The sequence below is a fragment of the Ammospiza nelsoni genome, chromosome 10 (assembly GCF_027579445.1).
Source record: "Ammospiza nelsoni isolate bAmmNel1 chromosome 10, bAmmNel1.pri, whole genome shotgun sequence".
NCBI lineage: Eukaryota > Metazoa > Chordata > Aves > Passeriformes > Passerellidae > Ammospiza > Ammospiza nelsoni.
Genome location: NC_080642.1, coordinates 22,907,089 through 22,930,880, shown reverse-complemented (window position 1 = coordinate 22,930,880; position 23,792 = coordinate 22,907,089). Strand labels below are relative to the sequence as shown.

General features: G+C 43.0%; 1 protein-coding gene across 3 annotated transcripts in view; it reads right to left on the bottom strand.

Annotated features, from left to right (window-relative positions):
- PIK3CB (phosphatidylinositol-4,5-bisphosphate 3-kinase catalytic subunit beta) overlaps positions 1–23,792 on the bottom strand; it is a 90,997-nt gene that overhangs the window by 55,361 nt on the left and 11,844 nt on the right. Inside the window, exon 2 of one of the 3 annotated variants that reach the window (XM_059479383.1) lies at positions 16,013–16,180. The exons of 1 other annotated variant lie outside the window; for it this stretch is intronic. The gene's annotated coding sequence lies outside the window, so the exon portion shown is untranslated. Of the gene's footprint in view, positions 1–14,819; positions 14,888–16,012; positions 16,181–23,792 lie in introns of those variants that run through there. One more of the 3 variants, XM_059479384.1, reaches the window with a different exon arrangement.

The following is a 23,792-nucleotide window of genomic DNA, read 5'->3' as shown; positions in this document are numbered from 1 at the left end:
GAAAATGCAGGTTCAATCTGCACTGAATGGAGTATTTAATGTCTGTTACACAGTGGTGTGTGCCAGCTGACCCAGAGCAGAGCTGGACACAAGCACTGGCCCAGCAATGCAGGGCCCAGAGTCCCTTCAGCAGCACAGACCAGCTCTGACCTCTAAAAGGTGCCACCTATTTCTGCAGTGACATCAAGAGACAAAACTGCCCATGGACAGCACACTGTTACACACAGGACAGCATTCTTCTTTGTGCTCTACTTTCCCAGGTGTTGGTGCTTGGTCAGAAACCAGTGATATCCTTTGAAAAGCCTCAGACTTCTCTGAAATGTGAAACCCACGTATCTTGTACAAAATCTTTTAACCAAAACTGAACAGGCATAGAGCAACAAGTTCTCATTGCACAAGAACAGCCACAGAAAAAGAAAAAAAAAGGCAGAGACAGAAATTACAGAGCACCAAATGAGTTCAAAAGAGATATCTATGTCAGATTGTAAGTCAGTTTATGTCCTTTCTTATTCCTGAAGCTGGGCCAAAGCGATTGTGGCCACATGCCCCAATTGTCAACAACATGCACTCTGGGCAAAGCACAGACCACTTAGCATTTTCCAGTATTATTCTTTAGGTTAAACAGATAAAAACATGATTTGAGGCTAGATTCAGTTATGCCTTCACCAAGAAGTCGATCCCATAATTACATTTATGCAGTGGGTGATTGGTGCAGGAGCCCACAGTGACTCACAGTCTGAGGGAGCCTCGTTCACCCTTCCCAGAGCTGTGCCTCACTGAGCCCTGGCTCACCTCTGAAATCCCCTTCAGAGCCCAACAGGCTCGGGTAAAACTCATTGATACTCACACAAGCACAGACTGATACACCTCACAATGAATCATGTTTTTACTCGGTTACACAGGCTGCTGAGCTCCCTTCCAGTTCAAATCTGCAAAACAACATCCAAACGATCTTGCGAGTTTCCACCTTTATTTTGAACATATTTTTTCTTTTGATCACAGTGATTCTTAAACAGGGTGTCTGTTACAGACATTTGAATTTATCCGGGAGGGTGGGAGGGTGTGTCCCTCCCTCCCAGTGATGTATCCTGCCTGATGGTGCTCAAGGTTCAGTAACCCTCCTGCTAATTCTATCTTAGAACTCAATTCCATTGGAGTTGTGAGGAAAATATCTTTTTTCCTTACAATGAAGTCAAACTTAAGAGCAAAAGACTGTCAGTGCTTACTGGCACTGGAAAAATGAAGGACTTTCCATTAAAGCAGCAAGAACAGATAGTTCCAGACAGGAAGCAGTCACCTGCACTATTAAGGATCAACAAACAGAAACCTAAACAAAAATAATTGTTTTTTATTTTCCCAGAACGTTTCACTTGTCTTTTTCCTGCTCTGTCACCTTCAAAAGAAATGCCTCTGGGCAAAGCAGAAGGGGAACACATCACTGTTAGGGAAGCTTAGCAAAAAGAGGCTCCTAGACAGCAAATTTTCCTCTCACGCTGTGCCAGACAGGCAGACATCCCCTGACCTGAGGGCAGAGTGCTGAGATGGAGATGGGCAAGGTCTGTGCTGAGGGAGACCCTGCGATGCCCTCAGCACTCAGGGCTGGCTGCCAGTGCTGATCACTTCTAATGACAAGTGCAGGGGAAGAAAAGCTCCCAGGAGAGGCTCTGGCCTGGAGGATGTGCTCTGTCTGCCACTCCACGGTTCAGAAAGCACAAAGTTCAAGGCTGCTGTGACAGTTCTGTGAAAACAGCAGTGTGTTTGTTATTTCAGATGACTCACAAACAAGTGCTTAGATCTGCTTTATACTGCTCCACAAACACAGAGTCAAGTGAGCAACACTTTCCAGCCTTTATAGTGCTCCACAAACACAGAATCAAGCGAGCAACACTTTCCAGCTGGTTTCCAGTTCCGCTGCAGCACGGGGCACAAGCGATGACCCAGCTGGCTCAGCAGCCCCGAGCTGGGACAAAGCCCTGGATGGCTCACCCTGAACAGACTCATCCATGTGAAGATGGAACTCCTCCCAGGGCCCACAGATCACTTCCACCTCCATGCCAGCCCTGCAGCTTCTCCACGTGGCTGAGAGCAGTGAGGAACGGGAAGCTGCGGTCACAGGGCAGTGCTCCTCTTCCCAGAAATCCTCACCTACAGGTGAAATGTGAGCCCCAAAGGCTTGAGCTGAGCCAGCCTCACCGCTGAGCAGCAGTTTAGGCAGGTGCAGACAAAGCCAGCATGCTGCACAAGCCCTTGTGACACCTACAGGGGTATTTGCAGGAGTCAGTGAACCCCCAACCTGCCATCCCTGCACACCCTCAGCAGCCCTGGCACCCAAATTCAGCTTCCCACATCCTACAACGGGCTGCAAGCAATAATAAAATATTTGATTCTGCATGGATTTTCATTACATCTAGAGCAGAATTTAAGGACAGAAGTCTCAAGGGCAAAGGCAGGGGCATTAACAGCCAGCAGCACAGCAATTCCTGTTTCTTTGCACTTCTATCACAACACAATCACAACCCATACTTTTGTTTTTCAAGCTGCCCCTGAATCTAGAGTTAATTACTGGGCAGAACACAAGGATTTGCTCTCAAACAAAATTACCCCTGCACCATTACTTTCAATAAAGAAACCTTATATTTGTTTAATGAGATATTTTCAGCCATTCTACAGTTTATAGTGTCCTTTTTCATGATTTCTCTCTGATTGCCTTGAACTCTGAAAGGCCAAGGTCTAACACAGCATTTCCTCTGAACTCAGGAACACCTGAACAAGGCCTTTATTGCTGATGCATTTTCTACTCACCAGCGTGTCACACACATAAAAACACTGAAAAACACCACCTGGTTCCACCCAGAAGTTACTATATGAATCAATATTTACCTGCACTTTAAACAGAGAAATACAGCAGCGAGTCCTCATCCTGTTTCTGTGAAGATCCCACCACAATTACTGAGTTACTTGAAATGTAATTAGCAGCACTACTTGTGATTTCTGTTTCTTGTGATCTGTGTAGTCTGTTTTCTTCACTATTTGCACGTCCCCACGTTTCACTTCCCAATTACATTCTGTGAAATGCCTAATATGGTGAAACTACACAAATTTACTTCTATTTAGTTCCCAAATTCTGCTTTTTGTTGTGCTCATATTTGAATTTATAGAAATGAGAACACAGAATTCAAAAGCAAGACTGAACAATTTGTCAGTTATTAATCATTCTGAGCCATTTTGTGAAGGTGCTGCCCACCCTGCTCCAGGTATCACTTGAAAGGCTTTGTTCTTTATGATTAAAACAAACTCCAAATTGTGGATTGCAAGGAACTATGAACCAACACAGAAATACCTAATTTATTTTACAGACATGCTGCTGCAGTCCAGCTTTCTCTTTGATTCCAAATATTGCCACAAAATAAATAAATAAAAACAGCATTCCATCACTAAAAACATGCATACAGTAAATTCTACCTGAAACTCGAAGTAATCACTAAGAATAGTTCCTGTGCTGAAGAAGGAAAAATACAAGTATCTAAGAAGAAAAGATACAAGTATCTAATCTAATACAGATATCTAAAAGAGCTAATAGATTTCCTTTTGAGTGTTGGATGTAGCAGTTTACCTCCAGCTACATCCAACACTCAAAAGGAAATCTGTTACCTCTTTTAGATAATAAAAGTGTGCATTTTAATCTGCTCTTGCTCCCCACTCCCTCTTCTTTCAGGTAGCGAGGCCTCATAGAAAAAATATTTAAAATACGAAGTATAATTTCAGCATGATAATTTATAATACTATGTAATTTAAGAACTTCAAATCTGAACTAATCCCAGGCTAGAAGCAAGGGAGTGCTTGGTTTCAAAAACAAAACAAAAAGAAAACAAAAACAAACAAACAATTCTAAACCCACCAAAACCAAAAACACACCACAAAAGAAAACAAATACAAAAGACAATCCTCCTGTCCTCAAACCAACAGTTTAAATCTGAATTTGGATCCAAAAGTCAGATTTGAATAGTATTCACATTTTTTCCACTGCCTTTGGACATAGCACCTAACATTACAGAATACTTGATGTAAGAACAAACCAACCAACCCAAACCCTTTTTTCCTCAGCCACAGTGCTCAGCTCAGGAATTCAGACTGCTGGCATTTTCTGGCTTCCTTCATTAATGAAAGGTTTCAGTCCATTCACCAGATACCTGCTCCACAGGCTCATTTCTGAGAGAAGCAGAAGCATTTTGTGGTGCCAGGAGCCCTCCAGTAGAAATTCCCTTCCAGGTTGTGAGCAGGAGCAGAGGCAGCAGGTACATTGTGTTTATTTTATATTATATATTTTATATATTATTTTATATTATATATTTAATATATTATTATTTTATATGGCATATTTTATATATTATTATTTCATATTACATATATTTAATATATTATTTTATATTGTATACTTTATATATTGTTATTTTATTTATCCTGCTGGCACTCAGTCATGACACCAGTATTTACTCCACTGTCTGGCACTCCCTGATAAATGAACATGAGCTCCTTCTTCTCAGACTTTCATGTGGCACCTTCACTGCATTCTGCACCCCAGCCTGCTTCACCTCCAAACTGCAGGAGCAGGAGGACAGCATCTGTATTTAGGAAAGCAATTATTAAAATATGACAAAATCAGACACCAAAAAAGTGACTCTTGCAACTGAAAGCAAAGGCTTTTCAGTTTTCACACCAACAACGATGGCTTGATCAAGATAGAAATTTCTCGGCACCATGCCTGACAGCAGAAAAGCTCAAAAAATGTTTTCCTAAACGCCTTTCAAATTTTCTCCCAAGATAAGTGAGAAAGAAAACAAAGCCCCTCTAAAATCCTATTTTACTTCTCACCTGTGCATTGCAAGAAAAAAGTACATCACAGAACGACAGAAAGTTTAACAACAAAACATTTCATTTGCCACCACACCCCAACCAATCTTTCTTCAGCTTAACTGGGTCTGTTAATCACCAAAATATAGGTCTTGAGCCTAAGGTTTCAGGAATGCTGCCATTTTGAAGAACTCTTCTTGTATAAGGGGTCTAGCCATTGCCTCTTTTTCAAGAAAATTGTCATTATATAGGTAAAAACCCTTTATCACTGCACAAACAGAGCTAAAAACCACCTGAAGAGCAGCGTGCTACTTTCCTGGCCAACAAGTCCCAGTTAAATCAGCAATGAAGACGCAACTTAGGGCATCGAGAGAGTGGAAAACTTTCACAGAAATTGGTATATATTGTCTGGTTCTTTCAAGTTTTATCAGCACAGCACACAGAGCCTGCACCTCTCACTCTCCTGAGGCAACAACCCCAGGAATTCACCCCTGAACAGTGATATACCGGGATTTTAAAAACTGCCAAGTAGTGATGGGAAGACAAAAGGAGCCACCAAATGCTGAAGGCCTCTATAAATCCTGTACAAAATCTGACAAGTTACCAAACTACAAATGAATCTGAAAGTTCAGCCGTGGTTTGTGAAATTCACATTAAAAAGAAAGTTACTTGAGGACACTAAAATGATGAGCTGCAGAGATAGACTAAGGCAAGAATTGCTCTGCCTTCTCATGAAATTTACCTAGAAGTTAACTGGAACCAAAATAACTCAGAAAACAGCTATAAATAGAAAGGGGTTAATCATTCAAATTTCTATTCCCATGACAAGAATACACTAAAGGCTCTAACTTTTTAATCTTATGATATGATGCTTTAAAAATACTTCAGCTGCTGCACTACAATCTGCCTCTACCTACTTTTTAAGAATAATTTCTCCTTTATTTTTTTTAAACACAATAAAGGAGATTTTCTTTTGACAATACCATTTTCACTGACAGTCACCAAGCGAGCCTGTGCATCAGCTGGAACAACTATATGGAATCACTTAAACTGATCTTTTTATTTTTTAATGGGGCCACTTAAAATACATTTACCTTTCCCCCACCCTATTATAAAGCACATAAAACTTATTTGTCATCGATTTCAACTACCAGAGCTGCTACAAAGTATTTTTCAATGACGTGTTTGCATTTATCCTAGAAGCAGCAGAGACATTTAGACTCATTAGGGTTGGGAAAGGCCTCTGAGATGATGGAGTCACACTTGTCCCAGCACTGCCAGGCCCATCCCCAAGCCCTGCCCTCAGCATCACATCCATTGTGTTTGTTCAAGGACATTAATTCAAATTTACCATGCAAAGAAAGAAAACTGCCTCACCCTCGATGCACAGATGAAAACACACACCAGGATAAGCCAATGTCTCTGAACTCACACAGAGCCTGTGACACACTTGGAAATAGAATCTAATTATTACAAATCCCCAGCCAGTGCTTTACTCACAGTATTTCCCATCCAAGTAAATTAATGCTGAAGCTTTTCAGTTAAACCAAATGGAGTATGAGAAATAATACACAGAGAGAAGTTCTTTACTCAAAATGTAGAAACAGATAAAGACTTTTGTCATTTTGTGGTGCTCAGCAGGTTTGCTATAAAGTGAGTTGTAACCCAGCATATCTGCAGTGACAGAAATTAGGACAGCACCCAATATCTGCATTCAGCTGCTGCAGATCTCCACTGACTACTCATACAAGAAATTGTGACAAAAAAACTTTATTATGGTCTTAACATTCTTTCCAACTTAAGTTACATCCTCACACTCTTGCCAATCCTGCTTTTATTGAAGAACTCTACTAAACAGACAGCTTTTCCTCTTTATGCAGAACTTTCCTGCTCTTCCCTCTCACTGCAGCTCTTCATGCACCAGATTTATTTACAGCACCCAGGGGAAACAGAAGCTCCCAGTTATCAAAACAGACTGCAGAATGCAAATAAACAATTGTTGTGCATTTTTGTCAGCCGGACTCTAATTTGTGCAGAATGACAGTGGGTATTAAAAAATGGCATCCTAATGCCACCGTCATATTTTATGAAAAATCCCTTTGCCAGGATTTTTCTCCTGAGAAACCTCAGAAAAGAAATGTAAGCAATAATTATCTGATTGCTTGGAATGTGGTTTAAAAGTTGCTTACCAACAGGTGCATCTTTAATTAGTTCCATGTGAATTGTTTTTATTTAATGACCAATCCCAGTCCAGCTGTATTGGGACTCTGGTCTGTCACAAGCTTTTTATTATCATTCTTTTCTAACCTCCTTTCTCTTTCTTTAGTGTAATTTTAGTATATAATTTTCTTTTAATATAATATAAAATAAGAAATAAAAAATATAATAAATAAAATATACTATACTATAATATACTATACCATAATATACTATACTATTATATTATATATTATTATATACTATTATATTATATACTATTATACCATATACTATTATATACTATTATATACTATTCTATTCTATTCTATTTCAATCTGCTAAGAACTTAAGAGTCAATTCTCATCTCTCACCTCGTCCTAGAGACCCTCACAACACCACCACAACAATTAATAACCACATCCTAACAACTAAAGCAACAATTCAGTAAACAAAATGTCACTGCTGTTACTATTACTCAGACAAAAATAGAGTTAGGTCATTACTCTGAGCTTACTAAAATTTTCAACATAGCTAGAGGTCACCTAATTTTAGTGTAAATAAACATTTCTATTAAAAATACATTACCTCCCTACATTACTACCACTAGCAGGAGATGTAAAAAAGACCCTGTGAAGTGCTGGGGAAGTAAAACTGGCCTAGCATGAAGACTCTCAGTATTCTACACATCTGGAAAGTGATATCTCTACCACTAAACACATAGGAAATTCTGCAGTTGTTTGCACACAGCTTGTAAAAGCTTATAAAATAATAAAATTATTTAAAGTTTGATATGTAATCAGATGCAGATTATCAGTATATTATAAAGTTTTTTTTTATTTTTAATAAAATATAAAAGGACTTGTCAAAAGCATTGTATCTGTCTTACACGGATACTAAAAAGCAGAACAATATTTGCTACTGAGCACAGATAATCAGTCCCTCCTCATTTTTATTTTTAACAATAGAAAGGAAAGTCTCTTTTTTTGCTAGCAAGTTTTGTGCCAACAATTAATGTACCATTTGCTGCTGACAGTCTGCCAGAGTAATGGTGTTTTTCTTCACTCTGAGGGTTCAGAAACTGCTGCTCACTTTCCGGTCAGCATTCATCAGATTCCTCCCACGAAAGGAGAAATGAGGGAGCTCTTTGCAGACACAGACACACCTCAGGCATCACCACAAGTAAATAAACTTCAGCAGAAGCACACCAGTGCTCCTCACCTCCTATTCTTGTGGCTCAATCCACAGTTCCTCAATTTCACTTAAACCTGGCAGAGGACAGAATAAAATCATAGAATCATTCAGGCTGGAAAAGACTCTTTAACAGCAAGTTTAACCATTAACCCGGTGCTGCCAGCTCAGCACTAAACCATACCCTGAGTGCCACATCTGCACATCTTTTATACTCATCCAGGGAAGGTGAGTGCACCACTACCTGCTAGATAATGCTTTTGGTGAAGAAATGTTTCTTAATATCCAACCTAAACCTCCCCTGGTGCAGCTGAGGCATTTCCTCTCGTGCTGTCACTTGGTGCTTGGGTAAAGGCTGACCTTCCCCTGGCTGTACCCTCCCTTCAGGTTGTTGGACACCACATTAGTGTAAAATTGTACAGCAAGTTGTGGCTGTCTCACCCCTGGGAGTGTCCCAGGCCAGGCTGGATGGGCTTGGAGCAACCTGGGATAGTGCAAGGTTTAACCTTTCCACCCAAACCATTTTAGGATTCTACATTACAAATTTTATTTCCTACTAGGTTTGGACTTGTTTCTGGGGATTTAGTCTTGTCCATCTCCATTAATTAGTAGCAGGACCAACACTCTGCTGTGTCTGCTCCCATCCTGAGGCTGCCATTGCCCATGTGTGTGTAGTGGTGTGAAAATCTCAAAGGCCTTGCCGTCCTCAGCAACACCTATTTAAGTCAAAAAGGGAACTGGAAAAAAAAAAAAAAAAACCAAAAAAGCAACAAAACCAAACCACAAAAAAACCCAAATGCAAAACATCTCCCAACACCAGCAGAGAGTAAATAACATTATCACGTACAGTTAACACACTTCCATTCTTTGGGGTTTGGGAGGGAATAAATTGAGGATCTGAGGAGAAGGACTAACCCAGGAGTAGTAAACTTAGTGCCATACTGTACAAAGAAAAAAAAAAAGTAAAAAAGCTGGGCATACTGAAAGGTAGATGAAGTGGAAAAAAAGTACAGGCAAAAGGACCAAAGTACTCTTCAACACCAGAAAAGGAATTTGAGAGATGAAGCCAAGCAGGAAGGGCATTCAGTACCCAGTGCAATTTTCAAATAACATTTTATGTGCTTCTTTCTACCAGGTCAACTTTGTACTCAGCTTTTTGAGTTTCTGCTGGTAACACAGGCCTTTGGTGACCTGGTTCTCCCCTGCAGCTGTGTCTGTACCAATGGTTTGTACATGCAAAGTACAGACCAACCTGCGGTCTTCTGGAGAAACAGCAATGACACCACTGACTGAAAACCATCCTTCTGCAGGACTCAAAAGCAGCATTTTTGGGCTGTTACTGGTAGTGACACAAATGTAATCAGTTTTTTAAATCATGTGGGCTTCATATTCTTCTGTTGTGAACACAGTATACTCATAAACATCCAATTGTTAAGTGAAAATAATAGTTACCTTTGCCTCCTAGAAAATAAAATGATGCAACAACATCAATGTGCATCTCTCAAGAACTGTAGTTACCAAAGATAAAAAAAAGGAATTGCTCCAGAGTTAGCTCCCATAAGAACCTCAAGCATTAAAAAACACTAGCTATTCTATTTTCTAGAGATTTTGTACAATGCTCTCCAAACCACCTACCTACCCTGATTTTTAAACTGCTTCTGATACTCTGTAGCTGCACACACACGTCTTCCACACTAAATCTGTCACAAAACCACCTGACAGCAGGACTCTGAGCCTCTGGCAGTGTCTACGGACCAGTGATTGTCCACATGGCAGCTTCCATAAACAACTGCCTATTCTTATGCTTATATTTTAATTATTTCATTGCCCTGATACCTTCCTGCACACAAAGGGCTTCCAGAAACACCAAGAGTTTAGCAAACACCTCATAGCAACCCTGCACCATAAAACTAAAGGCACAGCAGTATTTTTACAAATTCTTATTAACAGATAACTCTCTCCACAGAGCCCCACATGACTTCCACAGAACTCTTTATCTACCTCTGCCAGCCACACCAGCTCCTGCCCACATTCTGCCAGCTGAGGCCAACTCCAAACTTACATCCTCCAATTCACATCTCAATTCTCTCACTGAGGTTTATTTTTAAAATCCAGTGGATGTTTGGTGCCTGGGGACAAGGAGAGGACAGGAATGAGCTAAAGGGAGAGCAAGCAGAGCAAGCTCTAATGGAGTGCACGTCACTTAAAACTGTCCCATAGCTCCAAATTATGCTTTCTGCTTTGCATACAACAAATATGGTGGAGAAAAGCCTCAGAAGAGCACTGTGAAAAGACATTTAAAATCAACCTAAGCCTTTAGTAACCCCTAAAAGTGAACCCAAAGAGACAGCAATGAGAAGGCACTGATTACTTGCGTCTCATAAAAAGAAATTAGGAGTAACAGTGCTGTCACTGTTCCTCCCCTTACAAGTAAATTCATGCAAAGACAAAACATAACACCACATACCAACACAAAAATTAAACCTCCAACACAGCCTTTACTCCAAATCATCAGTTTCCAAAAAACAGGAACAAAAAAATTGTGTTTCAGCCAGTAGTGAAGTACTAAAAGGTTATTTATCAACCTAATATGGGAGGCAAAACAGTTCAGCTTTACACCAGCATATAAAACTGAGCTACACAAGCACAAAACTAGACATCAATACCTCTGATGGAGTTCCTTAAAGATATTTGATGAATTCACAAAGCTGTTCTAAAAAATCAGAGTAACTACTTTTGCAAACAAAATCAAGATAGTCTAGAAACAGAAAAGCACCCTTTACAATTCCATTGCAAAAATTGCAATGCATATTGCAGCTGCATGCAATACTACTTTATGAAAAATGCACATTTAACAAGCTTTAAAAAACAACAGTAAGCTGTGAGTACAAATTTACATATTTTGTGTCAGAAGGAAGTTAGAGTACTCCTATGTTCTTTTAAAAGTGAATACTAAACATGCTTCTGTATACCTAGATGCAGCTCCAAAGACATGAAGGCTCTCCCGAGTTCAGCTCATTCACAATTTCAAGTCAGGACACCGAAGGTAAGAAATGGATACATGTGCCCTTCTCCCTTACAATGAACTGCAGAGGGCCTGGCCAAAAGCCAAAAGAGAGAATTAAACCAAGGTAGGTGAGGACAGCCCGGATCCTCAGCTGTGTGCAGCCCTGGAGCAGGCTGGGATGAACCTTGGCTGCAGAAAAGAAGCCAGAATCAACCCGGTCACAATGGCCACACACGAATGATCAGTGGGGAAGCAGAACTGCCCAATCCCACTTGTCAAAGGAAGCTGGTTTTGACACCTCGGTGTCACTCTTTGTTTCTTTAATCTTCTGAAGCAGTATGTAAATTCAATTATGTTGGTACCTACATATCCACGGGCATTTGCACATGAGGGCCTCCTCTGCAGCTCCTAATGTATGCAAATGAAACCACATTCCTGAATTTCCTTCCACCAAAGGCTGGGATAAAAAGATTTACCCATGTAAATTTGATAGACTAACACAGACTGGTCGAAGTTGCCAATAAAATACCTGATACTTCAGGCATTATCCAGATTCAGGTTCCCTTCACCTTCAAAGTTCCCTGAATTATGATTATTTCAAAAGTTACCTGCTGTTCATTCTGGATTGTAAATACACATTTTACCAACCCAAAGCAAAACTTCTTGCTTTCTAAAATAATTTACAAAAAGTTAAATTTCTAACACAAGATGATCTTTGCCCCCAAATCTGATTTAACTATCAAAACAAAACACATGGAAACTTTCACACGTGAATGACTAGAAGGACTAACAGCACTGCCACAAAACAAAGTGTTTCATGCACTCAGGCATTAGTATTTGAATGAATTAATATGAATTTCTGGCCTCTAGAAATTAAAAATCCTCAAGGCAAACGATTTGAGATGTAATGTGTAACACCGTGTGTGTGTCAGCCCAAGAGCATTGGTTTGAGGAAAACACATATTCACTAAAAATAACAAACAAACAAACACCCAAACTCACCAAAAAACAAACAAAAAACCCCACCAAAACAAACAAGCAAGCTTTTTATGCAACTGTGTGAATTATGCTTATTTCAGATTGTTCTGTCCTGGACTGCTTCCAGCGAAACTGCCAGTGGGGAAATGCTCCCAAGTCAGGAAGCCCAGCAAACCCAAAGCATCCTTTGGATAAACACAGCATCACATTCTGCATTTGTTTTCAGCTAAGTTAACTGATGGCAACCCTTTAGAGAACCAAGGGCAACACTTCCATGTGTATCTTTAGATCTGTGAAAAAGCACTTAAACTGAGTGCCCTGGTCACTGAAACACAACAGCAGCTTTCGAAGTAAACAGCCAAAGCATCAGCCTGCATTTCCACACAACTTCTAAATAACAACATTCCTTCCTCTGCATCCTCCTCCTGTATACAGCATCCTAACAGCTGGGGGTTTTACTGGATTGTAGGTCTAAATTATTTGCAAAATAGCCCATATAACAGACATGTACAAACTTTAAAGCTAAAAGAGTAGTGGAACGGGACATGTTCTCTCTTCACTACATCACAAGGTCAAAGAATGATTTTTTTTTTATTTTTTTTTTAAGAAGGCTTTCCTACACTGGAATTTGAAGTTCTGCCAAAAGCCCATAGACAATTGGAGAACCAGTGAATTCATGACATCAGATATTCCAAGGAAGTGAAACCTGGCTGAACGGAAGTGATTTTTACTCAAGAAAAATAGATACTTAAATAGGCAAACAAGAAACTATTTTAAGACCACGTATAGAGGTCTTTTATATAAAGGAAAAAAACACACAAAAGTCAAATAATAAAACACCCCCAAAATATTTAATCAATGTTAAAACCCCACTAAAGCATGTTTCCACATCAAAACATTCCTGATGTGACCAATACCCCTGATATTCTTTTTTAAAAGGCCAGTAAACCAATTACCACAGAATTTTTGTTCAGCAATCCTTTCCTGAACCCCAGCTCTCCTGAGAAGCACTACTTGCTACCATGAAACTCCCAAAGCCTGGTAGCCCCATCAGTCTGAAGGGAAGCTTCCAGACCAAAGTTTCCAGGTGACCTGGTGATTGATTCCCAGCTACCTCAATGCATTCCTGAGACTTCACAGCCCTCTGCCAAGCATATGGATGTTCAATATTCCTTTACATGCAATTTTCCTAAAAGCAAGCATGCAGTAGAGTTTTATTCCACCTTTAATTAAATCTTTGAAGGCACACAGCTGTGGGAGTCTCTGGCTAATACTGCAAAACACAGGCCAGTCAAATTTCCCCAACATCCTTCATACATTCATCTCACTTCGAACCCTGAACTATGATCCTGAGAACATAAATTATACATTGCTGAGGTTTCCAGCTCCAGGAGCTTCCTAAGCCTGAATGAAGCTCAATATCAACAGAACAATGGCAGCACGGACTCAGTTAGTACCTAATATTTCTAGTTATGGCTACGGTTGTCAATTCCAAATGAACAAAACTTCAGTGTAAGCAGTGACAAGAAAAGACTGTAAGCATAAAGTTCCAGGGGAAAAAAGACACACCTAAACCAAACCAAAACAAACAAAAACTCTGTACATCTCAAGAAGAAAAAGTCAGTTTTCCGGAGCTTGGAAAGTGTCCAGCATGAGTCTAAGCACACATGTGTTGCAGCCAGAGAAACCAGCGAGTCTGGCATGAGAGGTTTCCGTTTCTCTTTCAGGAACTCTTTGGGACTAATGAAGATTTATTCCCCCCTTGCAGAGAAGCCGCTCCTGGTCTGTGGCAGCGCGGCTGTCTGTTAGGAGAGCACACGATGACAGCAGTGCCAAAGCCACCGCTCTGCGCGCCGCCCTGCAGCCGACTGCAAACACATTTCCCAAATACTGCTTTGCCATACAAATTCCTGCGGTTCCCAAGGAAAACAACGCTCAGAAACCCAGCTGAAAACAACCGGGAGTATCGACTAATAGAAACGCCACTTAAAATTCACAGAGCAATCACCGAAAGTTCTCAGCTTGGGACAAAAAAAAAAAAAAAAAAAAAAAAAAAAAAAAAAAAAAAAAAAAAAACCTAGGAAAACCCTCCAGGCAGAGCGCAAAGCTTGTCCGGAGAACAGGACAAGCAGGGGGGAGCGGGCGCCCAGGGACCGAGCGGGAGGGGTGGCCCGGCTGGAGCTGGGCACTTGTTGCGGGGCCGATCCCGGCACAGGCGGACACAAAGGCGCCCTCCCGCCGCACCGAGCCCGGCCCGGCCCCGCCGGCCGCCCCGGGCCCCTTTCCGCCGCCAAACGGCCGCGTCCCGCCGGAACCTTCCCCCGCGCCGAGCCGCCCGCGCGGTTGAGCAACCGCGGTGTCGCAAGCGGAGCGGAGCGGAGCCCTCTTCCCGCGCAGCCCGGCACCGGGCCGGGGAGGCACGGCCAGCAGCGGGCTGGCAGCGCAGGGGAGCCCCGCCGCAGCCACACCGACACCGAGCCGCCCGCCGGTGTGCCCCGTCCCGTCGTGCTCGGAGCGCAGCCCCGCACAGCCCGCACAGCCACCGACCCGGGCACGGCCAGCCCCGCACGCCCCGCTGCTCGCCCCGCACACCCACCTGCCCGGGCAGCAGCGGCCGCCGCCGTGTCCGCGCCGCCCCAGCCAGCGCGGCGGCGCTGGAGCCAGCGGGGAGCGCTCCCTCGGCCGCCACCGGCCCGGGCGCTGCGCTGCGCTCCGCCGGGGTTACCAAGGCGATGGCTTCGCCCTCGGGCCGCCGCCGCCAACCCGGGCCGGGCTTTCGCTCTGCCGGCGCGGCTGGCGGCCAATGGCGCGGCGCGTCCCGCCCCTGCGGCCGCTCCCTTCCCCGAGGGCCGGCGCTGCGGGCTGGCGGCGGCCGGGCCGGGGTCGCCTTTCCCCCGGCGGGCCGCGGAGCCCCTGGCGAGCCGCCCCTGGAGCTCCGGGAGCGCTCCCCGGCCCGCGGACGGACGCCTAACTCCGCTCGGCCCGGCGCTCCCCGGGAGCCGCTACCGCGCCCCCAGGCCGGACTGCGAGCAGGGAGAGCAGCCCTGGGCACGCTGGAAAACCTCATCCCAGACCACCTTTCCCCAAGCGCCTTCTGGAAATCAGCTCATTATAGCAGCCTATTGCCTCGGCAATGAATTCCCCGCTCCGTCCTCATTTCAAGAGTCTTCGTGCTGAGCGGTCAGGAATAACTGCGTGGGAACTAGTACTTAGAAAAGGGGGTTTTCTAAGGCTTGAAAGAAGTAACCAGAGGAAGGGAAGGTAGAATGTAACCGGTAATGAAACAACTTTTGCATGCAGCGGGCCGGTCCCCACCCACTGAAATCAGCAGCAACATTCCTGCCGCCTTCAATGAGCACAGGGCGAGGCGTAGCACATCCTTGTCCACAAAGAGTATGCTCATATTATGCATATTTTAACATCCCTATGCTAATAATCATGCTGTATCATTAAGCTTGTCTATTTTAGTCTGTTCATTTTTCCAGTTATTCCAGTTTTGAAAATGGATGGATGGATGGATGGATTTACTTCCTCAACTTCACTTGCCGATTCTCAAGGCACTAAAAATCCATTAAATTTGGATTAGAACACATCTAGGAAATGTTTTGTTGTTTTTTTACAAACCACCCAACCAACCACAACATCTATTAACTGTAAATCTCTGGGAAGGACAACGATCTCCCCTATTACTTCAGCAAATGGGATTTTTGCATGAATGGTGATCATGCAATGCTACCTCTAGGCAAATCTCAGTGGAAGGGCCAGAAGTTAATGAGAAATCTTGCCTACCGTGTGTCAGTTGCCTTCACAGCCTTTCTGTCCTGTGTCAATTAACAGCTCCCCTTCCTGCTTTTAAGCAGTTCCTTAATCTGCTCAGTACCACAGGCATTGCTCCTGAACATCGCGCTGCTACTTCACACCACAGAGTGTAGTAACTTCCCTTGACTTCCCTTCTGCCTGGAAAAAAAAAAAAAAAACAGAGTTCAAATGAAACTGGTTTATCAGGCAAATGTGCCACTCATACAAATGGATCGTGTTCTACATAACAAAGTTTAGTTCAGCATGTTGAGCCACTTGTTTCTTCTGTTTAAAGTTTACATTGCAATTGAAATATGTTTCTGAAGAAATAAGGCATTAATGAAATCCAGTAGTGTAAAAAGTCCCAGATCTGCAGTTTCTCAAATCATTCTGATACTTGTGGTTTTGACATTAAATATTCCAGATAGTCTTGGCTTAGACATTGAAACCTTGGCTCAGTAGTTGGCCTCACTGATGACAAATGGGTTTGTGACTGGAAAGGCTTGATAAGGTTTCTTTAAAAAGAGCTATTTACTCTGGATGTTGCAACATTAGGTGTTGTTCTACAGGATCCAGTGCAGCCTCTGCAAAGCACAAGCCATGATGTGAATGACTTATGGACTGAGCACAGGGCTACAACCCAGAGCCTTGAAAATCTCTTTACTCTACTGTTTACTGACATTTTTTCAATTGAGTAATGATGCCTTGAAGTGTCTATCACACATAAAGCCCCAGGCACCTTAAAACTGTCTTGTATAGACAGTTCCTGTGAATTGACTTCAGTGATACCTGACCACACTGAGTTTTTCTCCAGGGTTGTAATCCCCGATTTCAAATTTCCTTTCCATTTTCTGTTTTATGCCTCCAAATACAATATCAGTATTTAGCAGGGGGAATAAAGAGATCTCAGCCAGTAGTTATTAAGATATTTTAGATTCTAGTTGATCAGCTTACATGATATTAATGCTTTTGTCACACACAGAGTTGTTACAGACAGTGTGTGTGACACGGATGAGGAACTTGCCTTGAAACATCTTAAAGAAACATTTTTATATCCTGTGTGGCATGCAAAAAAAAAAAACCCCACCAGACTTCAAATATCATTTTAATTTTCAATTTCCTTATCTTTAGATTGCCTGCCCACCCCCCTTCACAAAACAACAAATGTTCTATTATTCTGCCCCCCAGGCTATTGTTACATGTGTTCTCAGTATAATGAAAGGGCTTTGTCTGAAAAGGCTGGATCTGAGTCATGTCTTTGCATGTGAAATAGCTGTACACCTAGGGCACATTCTTGTTGCTTGAAAATGTGTCATTTTCAGTTTTTTTGGGTTTACACTCTTTGAATTCTGTGTCACTGCAGTGATCAGAAGAAAGGAACTAAGTTGTCTTTGTATTTGCAAACAGCGCAGAACTGTGGCAGCAGACCCAGACATAAAAAAGGCAAGTGGAAATGCCATGTTAAGGATGTTGGGCCTGAAGCAGAAAAAGCCATTCTGAAAAAAAAAAAAAATCTAAAGGACATCAATCCAGAACACAGCAAAATACTGGGCAGGAGATGCTTAGAAAGAATTCATTAGAAAATTTAAACACTTAGAGCAACTTGCTACTGTCTGACATTGCGATACAATGGCAACATCTACAAACCAAATGAGCTCTGGGCAGTTAAAGCACAGGAATGTTTTCTGGTGAATACAGAATGACACGAGAATTCTCTCATCAGTAATTCTTTTCTTAAAAAAAAAAGCTATATTCAAAACTGAGCAATAGTAGAGAGAATAATAGCCACTGCACTGCATGGTCATCCCTTTGCCAGCTTGCTGCCTACTGCTGTCCAAATAAAAGGCTTTAGAACATCTTGTGTATGACAAATAACATGTCACTCTCCTCAGCAGTCACTAGAGGAAAGCCAGTTTGCTTTGTAACATTCAAAAAATAGCTTGTCTGTTAACAAAACTTTAATCTCCCCTTTGAAGGCCTTTCTTCATCTAGACTAGAAAAAAAAATGTCCCCTACTCCCTAAAGTAGCAGGTTGGTACCATTTGGAAGGTAGAGTCATTAGTCACTGAAATTTAAGAAGTGTTAATAAACAAGTGAATATACTGGCTGTGACTATTTCAAACCATGTGTTTAGTACAATAAATCCCAAGAATCAGGTTTAACTGTCAAAGCCTATATTTCATCTCCTCTAGGGAAAATGCTAAGAGATTCCCAACACATGATTTCATGCTCTAGGTTAAAGTGCTGCAACACACATGAACAATATGACAGAGAGGATAAGGTGTATGGGTAACATGGTCCTGTACCAGCTCAGCTGATAAATGGAAGTTGGATAAGGCTGGATAAGAGGATAAGGTGTATGGGTAACATGGTCCTGTACCAACTCAGCTGATAAATGAAAGTTGCTCTCCTGGACCTCCCCTGTCTCTGCAGCTGTTAGAGAGCCCAGCCTGTGAAACCCAAGCTGGCCACTGCCACCAGGACCTCTGGGGGTGCATGGAGAAGTGCTAATGGCACGGTGAGGGACATGGTGTGACACAGCACCTCAGGGCTGAGAGCAGGACACACAGGGCTGTGAGCAGGACACAGCACCTCAGGGCTGAGAGCAGGACGCTCTGCCAGAGGTGCTCAGGCAGTGCTGTGGTCCCTGTGCCCATGCAGCTCTAGCCTGAGTGTCTGTGAAAGCTGCCCTTGGTGTCTCAGCTGTCCTGGTGCAGGGGGGCAGCAGCAGCAGGAGGAGCAGCAGCAGCAGGAGAAGGAGCAGCAACAGGAGAAGGAGCAGCAGCAGCAGGAGTAGCAGTACCAGGAGCAGCAGGAGAAACAGCTGCAGGAGTAACAGGAATAGCAGCAGGAGCAGCAGAAGGAGCAGCAGGAGAAGCAGGAGCAGCAGCAGCAGCAGCAACAGCAGGAGAAGATGCAGCAGCAGCAGCAGGAGCAGGACCAGCAGCAGCAGAAGCAGCAGCAGGAGAAGATGCAGCAGCAGCAGCAGCAGCAGCAGCCAGCCCGAGCAGAAGCAGACTGCTAACCACGTGTCAGACAAAAGGGATGCTGGCTTTGGCTAATGGAACACCAGCCTGCAGCCACAACAAGCAGCTTTTAACAGTGCTTTGCTAAACCAAGTTATTGAACACGAGTAAAATTCAGCAGAAGAGTTCTCTGAGAACCCAGAGTATATAGGAAGCAGAGAGGCAAACCCCTCAGATCCAGCTGCAGCAGCCCAGGCACCATCCTGGCACTTCAATGTTGTGTTCCCCCTGCTGAATTCTGTATCTGAGACCTCTCATTTTAAAATTTTAAGCCTGGCTTAAACAACACGGAGCCACTTTAAATCCAGGGCCTCTTCCTCACCCTCCCTGAGTCCCAGGCTGCTGTGCCCCAGCAGAATCACCAGCAGCCAGCTGATGCACCCACCAGGGCACACACAGCCCTGCTGTGAACTGCTGGGCTCAGCTCCCTCTGCTTTTCCCTGCTCAGACAAGCTGTGTGAGCTGGTGAGCAGCAGCAGGTCTGACCCCTCCAGGCTCTCCTGGAGCACTGGCTGTGCTGGGGATCCCTCAGAGCTCCCCAAAGCTGGCTCCTGGCTGGGGAACTGCAGAGTCCCTCTGCCCTGAGGCTGCAGCTGTGCCAGGAAGGGCTGGGAGCTGAACCCCACAGCCAGCAGGCACTTGGCCCTACTGCTTCCAAAGCACAGAAACCCCACAAAAACCCCCAGGAGCTCCTAGGCAGCCACTTTTAAATGGTGGCATTTTGATCACTTTATGCAAATTCCATTGTAATAAAGCAGCACATTTTTAATAGCACTAATCTGTAGACAAACTGACTGAAAATACTTATTGTCACTAATTCCATACCATAGCCATTGTATCTTTTTCTGCATCTGTTCTGGTCTCTGGGTATGGTCACACTTGACAAGACTGCTTTTTCATGAGGTATGTGGACCTCCATCTGTACCAGCAAGTGAAGATTAAAAAAACTACTCAGAATTAGGAAAAGTAAGGCCTTTACAACAATCAACAGCATCCTGAAGTGGCCAGCTGACTTTCCTGCTACATTCTCCCTTTATACACAAATAACTCTACATAGTCTTTTATTTTTCCAGTTTCCTAACACAGACTTTGTAAAAATAGTTCCATCAGTACAAAACAAATTCTTTCATCCAAAAGGCAGTGCCTACTAGAGCAGGACTTCTGTCCACATGTAACCTCACAGCCCACACAGACAAATCTCCCACCAGCTATTTCCTCTGCCTACTTTGTGGGCCTGAACTCATAACCAATATTAACATTTCATTAACATAACTGGATTGTTAGAAATGTCAGTTTTTAGATGAGGCAACGAGTTCCCCTGTGTTATTTCTACCAACTTTTCTAATCAAATACAAAGATCCCATGACACATTTTGACAAAAAGTAGGGCACAGCCAGCTTATTTATTCTTTTACTAAAAATAGGCTTCAATGTCCAGCAGGTTGTAATGTGTGAGACAGCACTTAAAGTGTAACAGCTGCTCCTCCTGCCTCAACAGATCTGTGTTACCAGCCCCCCTTTGCAATCTGCTAATTACCAAAATCAAACATCAGCCTTCACAAGGAGTTCCCTTTTTCTGAAAGGCTTCCTATGATTAGGCTAACCAACAATTGGAATAGCAATAAAATATCTTCTCATCCTTACAGGAGGAGTTCCTGACACCCTTCCAAGCACAGCACAGCATGTTTTACATCTCTTGGGTTAATGGCATATTACTATTCTCAGCCAGAGGCAAAGACTAGAAAGAGATTCATTACAGGAAATCCATCTCTCAGCCTCTTTGCATATTTATTTTCTAGCTGGCCTTCTTGTTAAGGCAATTCTGATAACAGAGCAGATGTGACAACTGTGCAAACCAGCAATGAGCAGGAACACTATTGAGGCTGTCACACGTTTTAATGACTGTGGATATGAAACACTGTCCAATTTCAGCATTTCACCTTGAGGAGACTTTCAACTCATGTTTTGTCAAGTTTTCTTCCAGGACATCATTGTCCAGCCACAGTGGTGTAAGTCACAGTTAGCAAGACTTTGTTTTGCCAGAACTGCCACAAGAGAGAAACCAGAGTCCTTGTCCCTCCAAGGACACTGATGGGTCAAACACATCTACTGACCTGAAGGGCACAGTGGGCATCACCTCAGAATTTGGCCACGGAACTTTGCAAACCAGGAAAGACTTGCTCCAACCTACCTTGCATGAGTTACACATGATGTGCAAACCAAAGAAAGAGATAAAGGCAAATGTGATCTATTGCTGCTACCATAAGACACAGGTGCTGCATTAACATTTCACTAGCCCATGGAAAACGTGATCAAAACAATAATTTCATTGCTTATCACCACTATACCTACACAGCAGGGCAAACTAAAAAAGTTGTGAAATTTAAAAATTCTGTAAGTACTAGAAAAATGACAAATACTACATGCATTATCATTCCTCAAAAATGCCAGTTCTACCTACAAATGGACTATTATTTTGAATCTCTATCTAAAATCTCAGATTCTACCTTCTTCCCTCTGGTGACTGTGTTGTAATTTTAATACTGCTGATGAGTTTCTAGTTTTAAAAGGACTACCAAAAATACATATATATAGAAGATAGGCTTTCAAAAGGCATTTAAAGATGTCTTACAACAATGTTTCAAGTCTAATACTAATTCATGTACAACTAATTTCAATGTTTATTTCTCTATAAAACTGTCCTACACTAAACCAGTGCAAACACAGTCACAAGCACACACTGAAATTGCTGAGAAGCAAGAATGTTCAGTTCCCTGCTGCAGTAGACAGAAATAATTTCATCTCACAGTTCTACTAAACTTCTGATAATACAGAATCACGAGCCCCATCCTTGGAAAAAAGCACATTTCAGAGCAGAATTATTAATGGGCACTGCACAACCAGTGCAGGAGAGATTCCTGGAATACTCCTAAAATGCCAGTACATTTTTTGAATTCCTTTTTTCTAGCCTTTCATGCTAGATCATCTAGTCATCCTGAATCAGGAAGACTCATGTTTATTTCTAGGAATTATATTTTAGACAGTTTTTTCAAGCTACAGATGCATCATCCCAATTTTTAGTCTATAAAAGTTAAAATGACTAAGTCTGGCAAGATGCCATCACAAAAAAAAAAATTTAATTGTTGCAATGTAAGAGTACAAGTGTGTCATTCTTTGTTTCAAAACTAGAAATTAAGCCAGCCTTACTATTTTGGAAACTCCAGGCTTTGTGCTGAATCACCTTTTACGGAGTTTCCAGGTACTGATTAACCAAAAACTGTGTGTTTCACCCCCTCTGCCTGGCAATCTATCACAACAAGTCAAAAGTTTCATTTATACGACTCCCACGCCTTCAGATTAAACAACTATGCAAATGATGCCAAGTCTTTGTTTATCACAGCTTTGTCAGCAAAACAAAATCATCCAGCAGGTGAATCATGCAACTGCTGTCTGTGTGGATGAGGGGAAGCAGAGATGCCTGCTGAACTTCACGCTCCCCAGTCCATTTCTCCTTCTCCTCTCCTTCACTGCGTGCCTGCAGCCCTGCCCATGTGAGAGCTCTTCCCCAGCAGAAAGGCACAGCTCACAAAGTGCTTTAGGCCCACCAGGAGAGCTCAGCCTAAGAGCTCTCTCAGCTCAGCAGAGTGCCCTTGCTGCCTCCCCTGCCAGGGAACATGAGGTTTGTTTCCAGAAGGAGAAGTGCATCCATCTCAGTGCCCCCTCCCCTGCTTGCAGAGGGGTTTTGTTGCAGTTCTGCTCTGCTCTGGAGAAACACTGACAGGCTGGCAGCCATCTAGGCAAGGTTAGGTCACCTTCACAAGAGGAGAGCACATTCCAGCAGCTCATAAAAATGTGGCTCAAGAACACTTTTTCTGTTCCTGGAATGTACCTCATTGCCAAAGAAGGTAGCTACGACCAGGAAAATATTCCATGGGGAGCAAACAAATTCTCCTGCCAAAGCCATTCCTCCCTGCTCCACCCCAGCTGATATTACACAAGTTGAATAATGCATGTCAAGGTATTAAGTAACATGTAAACACTTCCAGTAAATGTTTCTGCTGCAAGCCTTGCCTTAACTGGTATTGCTTCCCCCCTGTGATAATGGAAAAACATCTTCCTCAGTTCTTCTGCACCTAAAGCTCATTATTCATGAGGCACTTCCCACCAAATATTGGCTGGTAATCTTCCTCTTGCCCCATCTCCAGAGCAGATTTTAAACCTTTTGCAAACTCAGCTGTCTCAGAGATGGCCTTCCCTGAAAGCCTCTATTGGCCCCACAGCCAGCTCTGGGGAAGGCTGGTGTCCCAGGAGAGCTGCACTTCTGGTAGGAACAGATGACAAATTCCAATGGAAGCAAGCTGGGGGTTTTCTCTCCCACCAAGGATGTTTTATAGGGGCCTTGTCTTCCCATCGTTGCCCAACAGTGAGATTCTCCACCCCAATTTTGAGAATATGTGTTTTCACATCTTTTCCCAAGGGGAGCCACAGCTCTTTCCAATCTGGTAGAGGAAATCTCTTTGGAATTTAGTAGGCATGCCCACTGCTTGCACAGCATATGCCAGTAATTATAATTATATGCCAATAATTCCTTCTGCTTTACTGGCTGGACACTCCTCAACAGGGGCAAAGGCAGTTCTGAGCCAACTGACCAAAAGAGGACAGGGTTAATCACATCACTGGGATGAAGCTGGCTCTTGAATCACCTCCATGAGACTGAGAATCATTAGTCCCAAGGGAGAACTGCCC